The 9,454-nt window shown below is 35.9% G+C and overlaps 1 non-coding gene across 1 annotated transcript; it reads right to left on the reverse strand.

Moving 5' to 3' along the window:
• Nucleotides 1-136: 136 nt before the first annotated feature.
• Nucleotides 137-243, reverse strand: LOC139856561 (small nucleolar RNA R71). The gene has a single exon (XR_011762034.1). It is a non-coding gene; the product is annotated as a small nucleolar RNA R71 (small nucleolar RNA).
• Nucleotides 244-9,454: the final 9,211 nt, after the last annotated feature.

Here is a 9,454-nt window from a genome sequence, read left to right on the forward strand (position 1 = left end):
TCTTATGTTGTTCCCATGGACTTTAAAAGGAGAAGCCAAAGATTGGTTAGAATCGTTACCTGAAGGAGCGATTGATACATGAGATGTTTTAGTTGAGAAATTTCTTCAAAGATTCTTTCCGGCATCTAAAGCCGTGAGACTTCAAGGAGAAATTGCCACGTTCGTGCAAAAGCCAAATGAAACGTTATATGAGGCATGGACAAGATTCGGAAGGATGTTGAGAGGATGTCCTCAACATGGTTTAGATACTTTTCAAATAGTGCAAATCTTCTATAAAGGCATCGACATCGCCACACGAAAAGACATCGATACAGCAGCTGGTGGTTCCATTATGAAGAAAACCACAACCGAAGCTCACAAGATTATTGATAACACAGCATCCCACTCTCATGAGTGGCATCAGGAAAAAGATATTTTTCATTCATCTAAAGCGGCTAGAGCCGATTCTAGCCATAACTTTGATTCTGTTTCAGCAAAAATAGATGCTTTCGAAAGACGAATGGAAAAGATGACTAAAGATATTCACGCAATACGAATCAGTTGTGAGCAATGCGATGGACCACACTTAACGAAAGATTGTAATGTTGAGCAAACGATGGAACAACGTGAGAATGTTTCCTACATGAACCAAAGGCCGGGAAATAATTATCAAAATAATTATCAACCGCCAAGGCTAAACTTCAATCAAAATCAAAACATTCTTCTTTACAATCCAAAAGGACCCGACAATAACTCGTATAACCAACAAGGTCCGAATAACCAACCAACTCAAAACAACACTTTCAATCAACAAAGACCTGGCTTGTATAAACCACCACAACAAACCGAAGAGAAAAAGTCAAATCTGGAAGAAGTGGTATTTAAGCTAGTTGAATCTCAAACACAATTTATTGAAACTCAAACCCAAACGAACGAGAGGTTTGATCAGTCATTTAGAACTCAACAAGCTTCCATTTTGAATCTAGAAAAACAAGTAGGTACTCTTGTTAGATTGATGAGTGAAAGGGAACAAGGAAAGCTACCGAGTAATACTGAAGTAAATCCTCGGAATGAAAATGTTAACATGGTTTCAACGAATTCTAAAAAACCAGCACCAGAAGATGGGAAGGTTTTAGATGTGAGTAACAATGAAGAAGTTACACCACCACCACCACCTGAGTATGTAAAGCCAGTGGTGGCACCATACAGACCACCCATCCCGTTTCCAAGAAAAGGAGTTGAGTATGAGCAAGGGATAGGTAATAAAGTTTGTGATACCTCTGGAAAGAAGAAGAAGAAGAATAAGAAAGTGCAAGAAACAAAAACAGTAGAAGTAAACCCAGTGAGGACAGTTCCACCGAAACCTCCACCCAAAATGGGTGATTCGGGTGAATTTATTGTTCCTTGTCTACTTAGTGACTGTGTCATGTATGATGCACTAGCAGATTTAGGTGCAAGTGTGAGTGTTATACCTCTTTCATTATATAAGAGATTATGAGTAAGTGAGTTAAGTCCAACGAATATGAGTGTTCGACTCCTTGATCAAACCATTAAGCACCCAGTTAGAATTGCTGACAACCTACCCATTCAAGTAGGTAATTTAACCTTTCTAGTCGAATTCATTGTCATTGACATAGAAGAGGACCCAAACATTCCTTTAATTTTAGGTCGACCATTCTTAGCATCCACCGGGGCGTTATTTGATGTAAGAAAGGGTAGAATGACACTTAGTAATGATGAGAAATCGATCACCTTTATGATTCGAAAGTCTAAATCTCCACCAACCAAAACCGTTGAACCAGCAAAAACGATTGGTAAGAACCATGTTGTTTTACCAACTCCAACGGTAGTGCTCAACAATAATAAAACGCCTAAGTGTGGGGAAAATGAAGTAACACCTAATGATGACCTGATAACAACGAACCCCGTTGTTGATACGAAATTAAACGATCCCGTTATTAATAGTTCAATGAAGAAACTTATTAAACGGGTTTACGATGGTAGAATTAAGGGGAACTTTAAGTTATGTAACTGGTTAGTATCCAATCTATCGCCTAAATAAAAGGCGAAACTAGTTGAATTTGTGGATATTACGGAAGAAGCTGGTCACTGGCTTAAAGCTAAAGTCACAGATATGCAAGTTGATTATGGTCCAAGAGAAATTGACGATGAAGTTAATCACAATTTCGACACCACAGCTACCTAAGTGTGGGGAGATTCAAATGTTCTAAAAAGAAAATGTTGTCTAGAGTTAGTTGTTCTATTCTCATGTAGTTCCGAGAATGGAATCCGATTGGTCTTTTCCACTAGCAGACACTAAAGAACTAGTTTTCTCCCCCATTCTGAATTTTTTTTGTTTTATAGGTTTTGTATGAAATTAATATGCTTTTTTTTAAGTTTTGTGTGAATTTTTAAAAATAAAATTTACTTTATTTAATTAAGTTTAAAAATTGATTTCTAAAATTCGTCGTGAGTTGAAGATTAGGTCGTTGAACCGAAATTGCTTTACCCAAGGATGGGGCGACAAATTTTGTTATCATTATTTTTAATTTTATTGATTTAAAGTATGCCAAAAAAATATTAGATTTTAAAAATTTTTGAAAGTGAGGATATATACCAAACTTCAAAAATATGTATATATATGTTTGTATTTTATGTTATGTACAAAACAGGGTAAAACAACGCACTTTCAAAGACTGTCATTAAGTTCAGCAAAAGCTATTAATTTTGACGACAAGACGCAAAATATCAAATGTGAAATAACAACAATATGCTTGCAAACTCGGTAATTTTAATCATTTTTCTACACTAATCACCCTCATGAATTTAAATTTTTACTGATTTCTTGCAAATGAGGGCATTGCAAGATCTCAAGTGTGGGGAAGGGTTATAAATTCTCTCGGGTTTACACTTGGTTTAATTGCCAAATTTTGTGAAAATTTGAAAAATTTTCAACTTATAAATGAATTCAAAATCATGTTTATACATATTTATGAACGATAAAACTAGGTGTTAATACCGAAATTATTGTGCAAGATATATCACATATTTAAAACATAAAGATTGAGAATAAAAGAATAAATAAAAGCTAAGTGTGGGAAGAATTCACCAAGTTCTTTAAAACATATATCACATATTTTTGTACAAGATTATTGCAGGTACTTTTGTTTTGGACGATACTAATCAGTTTTACCCAATTTACTGTAATATATTTGAATGAAAGATGGATCTACACGATGAATCAATTCCATCATTAAAAGGAAGTAAAGTCTTCCGAAAAAGACACGCGCTTCTTGATTTAGGTCAGGAAGTTGTCATCCAGACCAGCTGTAGGTTGACGAAAAAGCTAGAAAAGTCATCTCTAAAATCAGCAGGAAATCCACGGACCTCAGCATCAAACAGGGTCGCCAAGTGGTCAGACTTATCCTAACCATAAGAGGATCTATCTCGTAAAATGGGGAGGGCGCCGTGCAAATTAGCTTGATAAGACTAATGAATCAGACCCCCAGAAAGGATAATCTCCTAAAAGATTAAAAATCAACTTTTAAGCCTGATATTACTCAATCCTTGAGATTGACCATAAAGATTGAGAATTACAAACTCATGGAATTCGATGATATCTAAAGTCGAGCTTGAACGAGAAAATATTTTGATCAAAAATAAAAACCGATTTGTTTTCTGAAAACCTATTTTCAATACGTTCATTACCATTGATCGTAAAATCCTGAGAATTCACATGGAATTCATTAGGTCACCTGAACCAAATCGGGTGTCAACCGTAAGAACGGTGGTTGTATAGCATGGTCGAAGACAGGACCTTGTGCCAGACCAAAAAAATTATAGGATGATCTTTACTATTACTCCTACAAAGGATAATACTAGCATCCGACACGATATAGACCATAATCAAATGCATGTCACGGGACATTGCCTTAACAGTTGCTTGTTCAACGCTTTCCTTTATAACCGGACGGTAGTTTGCCGAAAGGTAATATATGGGACAAGTAAACTGGACGTGTTGCTTTCCTAATACAAGGTTAGCAAGTGGGTAACACAAAACCGCAAGTGTTGAGCTAAAATTTTCAAATCTGAAACCCACAAAAACAATTTGCAAACGCCGGTGAAGGGTTATTCCGGAAAACTTGTCTAGGGTAAAATCTAGCTTGAATTTTCAAAAGATCAAATGTTTTCATAAAGATCCAATTTCCTTAAAGGATCTAAATTTTCATAGTCATGTGGGACTGTAAACCACAATGTTACTATCATTGTCTATACTGCCGTATCAAAATCACTGATGTATAAAGTGTGAAAAATAAAGAAGTGATTCGTGTGATTTAATTTCAAGTTATGTATTAATTGAGGACAAACAACGTTCAAGTGTGGGGATATTTGATAGTGCTCTAAATGAACATATATTTAGTAGCAATATCCTTCCAATATGTAAAGTTTTCAGTTGTAATTGTTCTATTTTCAAGTAATATCCGTTTATATTAATTAAGTGCGAAGACAAAAGGCAAAAACGAAGATTCGAAGACAAAACCGTCCAAAAAGCTCAAATGTACAAGATACAATCCAAGTGGTTCAATTTATTGATGAGAAACGTCTAAAAATGACAAGAGTACAAGTTGTGAAACGCAAAGTACAAGATATTAAATTGTACGAAAGGACGTTCTAAAATCCGGAACCGGGACTTGAGCCAACTATCAACGCCCGACGCAATGGACCAAAAATTATGAGTCAACTATACACAAGAATAAAATATAATATATAAATAATTATATAAATTATTTATATATTATATATATTTAATAAATATGTCGACAAATAAAAATCTAAAAATGGTGAGCTGGATCTGCGAAACTCCGCGATAGCGGAGCTGTAAAGGGTAAAATCTAAGCGATAGGGGAGCAGCTGAAATCAGAAAAGGCCTATAAAAGCTCGAGCAGTCTGCACTCTTTACGTACCCAATTCTATCTATCTATCTCAGTTTATATTTATATTTATATTTTATAATTATAATTTTAATTTTAAGTTAATAATAATAAGGTTATTGTAAGAATGTTTTACGGGTTTTAAGTCGGAACTCTGTTCGTGTAACGCTACGCGATAAATAATCACTGTAAGCTATGTTTAAATTATTTAAATTAATGTCTCGTAACTAAGTTATTATTATGCTTATTTGAGCCGAAGTAATCGTGATGTTAGATTAAAAATTAAGATTGGGTTATTAAATTTTGTACCATAATTAGGGTATGGACAAAAGACCGACACTTGTGGACATTGGACCATGAACCATTAATAGATAGGGGGTATTGTCTAATTGAATGAAAATTCTTTGGAGCCTGTCCAACCTATCTTCAAATTAGTTAATCTAATAATTATTAAATGATTATGCATGTCCTATTTAGTGACGTTTATACGACATCTTTAACAATCATTTAATTAATCAATTAGGTTGGGTAATTGATTATTCATTCTGATCAAGTGGGTAAATTAATAATCATGGACTAATTAAAATAAGGGTGGATTATATACAAGGGTAATTGGTGTAATTGTTAACAAAGTATTAAGACCTTGGATTACACACAGTCGATAACCTGGTGAATCATTAAACAAATTATTAAGACCTTGTTACAGTTCGAATCCCTAATTAGTTAGAATATTTAACTTCGGGAATAAGGTTAATTTGACGATCATTTTATAATTATGACCGATGGACTATTGTGGACAAAAACCAGATAGGTATCAAATAAATCCAGGACAAAGGACAATTAACCCAAGATAATTAATTAAAATCAAAACGCCAAACATTATGATTACGGAAGTTTAAATAAGCATAATTGTTTTATTGTATTTCTCATCGTACTTTTATTTACTCGCAATTTTATTTATTGTCATTTAAATATTGTAATTTATTTTAACCACTTTAATTATTGTCATTTATCTTTACGCTTAAAATATAAAATCGACAAACCAGTCAATAAACGGTAAACCCCATTTTATATATTATTAATATATATATATATATATATATATATATATATATATATATATATATATATATATATATATATATATATATATATATAATATACTTTGTACAAATATAATTGTTTAAAAATATAGTGTTAAACTTTACCAGCTCCCTGTGGAACGAACCGAACTTACTAAAAACTACACTACTGTACGATTAGGTACACTGCCTATAAGTGTTGTAGCAAGGTTTAGGTATATCCACTCTATAAATAAATAAAACTTGTGTAATTTGTAACGTATTTCATAATAAAAATATAACTATTTCGTACCCCGCTCCAACATCATCAGTCGGCTTTGAGAGCCTGAAGTGAATTCGTGGTGATTTGGAGTGTGTGACTAACGATGAGAATGGTCATATGTTTCATGGAATAACAATTCTGCAGGAGGTTATTATCTTGGCAATGAAAGGGTGGAGTTGAATCCTAAGTGGGGGAGTTTTTAGTGCCGTCCGAGGAAGCCCCGGTGGTGTTATGTATAGTGAAGTGGCAGAGTGTACCGTGCTAAGCCTCAATAGGTATTCGGAGTTCCTAACGAGGAAAAGTGGAGGGTTGTTGATGTCGACACGAAATCATGCATTACGATTGTGAATTACAATAGCAGAATGTTATGCATGAAGATTGTGATGATGTGATCGAAGGAAGTGTAGGTCTCCTTATGTAAGGTGATCGTGTGGTACCAATGTGCGGTATGAGACCAAATGTGAAGCTTGAGGTCTCGGAGTGAGAAAATAAAGCTGTCATTGCGGGTGCTCTCATAGTGGAAATCTGGATTTGTCGTGAGACTCGGATAGTATTATTGGATCGGTACGAGTTCATTATCGCAAAGGATAGTGTATTTTCCCTGTCAGGAAACGTGATCGTGGAGATCGTCAGTGGATTATTCCACTTTATGGGCGATGTTGAGGCGGAGGGTGTCGGTTCCAATAGTATCTCATAGAGACGTGCGGATGTTGTTTGTTTGCGGAGGTGTATTTTCTAGTGATGTAACCCGCTAGTTGCATTAAAAGGTCGAGGCCATACTTAACAGACGGTCGAGGCAAGAGGATTCACCAGGCGTTGGTTGATATTTCTGCGAGTCGCGTGACAAATCGCGAATTGATGTGATGATAATTCGCTATTGATGGAATTCTAGTATACGAATAGTTTCCATGCTAGTACTAGGAAGCCCTAATTGTAAGGATGTGTTGGAGGGTCTAGAGGAGAAACCCTGTGTCGAGTGTTGATGTTTTGTCTAACTCATGGGGTATTATTGTTGTCCTGGATTAATCCAGAGACTGATAGTCGTGTGCGGATCGAATGATGCGAAAGTTTGTATTCCCAGTGTGATTATTCGGTGATACCAAAATTTCTTCATAGAAGGAATGACCCGGTATTGGAGACGAGGGAAGTTGGTTCTTGATTCAGAGAACATTCTCTATGGGCTGGTTTACGAGTTGTTGAGATACGAAGTTTTGATGCGGCATGAATCCTTCTCGATTTGGATTAATGGAAGACTTGGTTCATGGCGTAGTGGATTTAGTAGATCGTGTTGGGTGATATAGTTGTGGATGTAGCTTGTTACGAGTTGTAGCCGAGAGAACTTGAAGGAATATATGGCGTTTCTGTATTTCCTAAGTGGGTTTTTTGGACGTTGAGCATATGAGATACCACTGGTTGCGGAAATGCAAGCTAGTGATTATTAGCGTGTGGTGGGATATTCGGGTTAAAGAAATCGTTATGGTCATCGAGTTTGGATGTGTGTCGGAGGGCCATAGAGTGTGGGTCCGGTTGGTTAAGTGACAGAGATCACGGGGACGTGATCCAGTTTAAGTGGGGGAGAGTTGTAAGATCCTGAATTTTGTGTGTCAGAAAATGTTCTAAAGTGTCAGTAAATGTGTGCACCAGAAAGTGCCACTAAAAGTGAACCTAACACTTATGCATTTTCAGATTTTACATCAGAATCAGAATCAGTCAATTTCAGTCCCTGAACTTCCGAATCAGAAAAACTATGTTGTCTTCATTTTATATTGTAGTGCACGCCGCGCAAGTGGAAGCGCGCCGCGCAAAATAAGATGACAGACCCATTCGTTATTTTTAATAAATTAAAGGGGCATTTGGGTCTTTTCGCGTAAGGTTCGGTTTTGAGCCATAAAACTAATCCATTGATCAACCTTATCCTCATTTCACACCCACAAACTCTCTCATCTTCAAACCCTAGATAGAGGAAGAGTTTTTAGAGAGGGAAAGCTCCATTTGGAGAAGAAGGAGGTTGATTCGGGTTAAGGTGCAAGAGGCAAGGTTGTTCATCTCGTCAACGGAAACATTTTGGTGGTATTGGTAAGTCTCAACTCCGAATTTCATTTTGTTGATTTGATATTCAAGTTAGGGTTTGAGCTTATTTAGTTGTGAAACCCGTTTAGATGACGAAGTGGGTTTATTATGACTAGTTATTTTTGATACTTGGCGGGTTTTGGGTTGGTCGACAATTTAGCCATGATTAGGCTTTGATTTTGGGTGTAATCACTTAGTTTAGTAATTATGGAAGTATTCGAACCCATTTAGGTACGTTTGAAGGACTAGTTTTGAATTGGGTCAAAATTAGGGTTTATGTGCCAAATTGGATAAGAGAAGTGTTTAACACTTGTGATTTGGTTTAATTGGTGTATCAGGGCCATTTTCACTTGTGTTAGTGATTATTTGTTAGTTTGGGCATTTTTGGGACTTATGTCAAAATGGGTGAATTGAATTAGGTCGAATTTGGTAATGACACTAATTTTGGATTAAATGGATGTTAAACGCTTTTGTTAAGTGTTAAATGATGTTTTTGAATGAAAGTAACCGTGAGAAGTGATTTTGGGTTAAAATGGTATTTTAACATAAGTCAAACGTGGTCAAACGCAAAATGGTCAATATTACACGTGTTGGGGTTTTTGGTGTAATTGGCGTTTGAAATAATTACTACCTAAGTAGTACTTTAGTGTTAAAACCAAAGTTGGTCTAATTGGTGTCAAGTATAATTTGGGTTAAGTTATACTTGTTTATATGGGTCAGAATTACCACCCGTAGTGGTAATTGGTGAAGTCCACCTTAGGTGTCTAAATGAGCGGATTGTGGAGGTAGGTATAAACCCTTGGTTTAGGGTGTTGGTGTAAATCCTATTTTTAGAGAATGTGTACTTATGTGTACTGTACCTATATGTGTATTATAGGTAAAGGTTTGCTCGGTTGCGTTTAGAGGCGATTTACATACATGATTTGTGCGGGCATTTCAAGGTGAGTGGAATAATTATGCGTGTATGTATATAATGTATTTATTTGTATGATATGGCATGATCCACGGAGCTGGAAGTGCCATAGTATGTGCGAGTGTGTTGTGATGTGAACCACGGAGTAGGTAGCATCATGGTACGTGTGTTGTAGTGTGAACCATGGAGCCGATAGCACTATAGCACGAGTTGTTAA

Source organism: Rutidosis leptorrhynchoides, chromosome 6 (assembly GCF_046630445.1).
Source record: "Rutidosis leptorrhynchoides isolate AG116_Rl617_1_P2 chromosome 6, CSIRO_AGI_Rlap_v1, whole genome shotgun sequence".
Classification (NCBI taxonomy): Eukaryota; Viridiplantae; Streptophyta; class Magnoliopsida; order Asterales; family Asteraceae; genus Rutidosis; species Rutidosis leptorrhynchoides.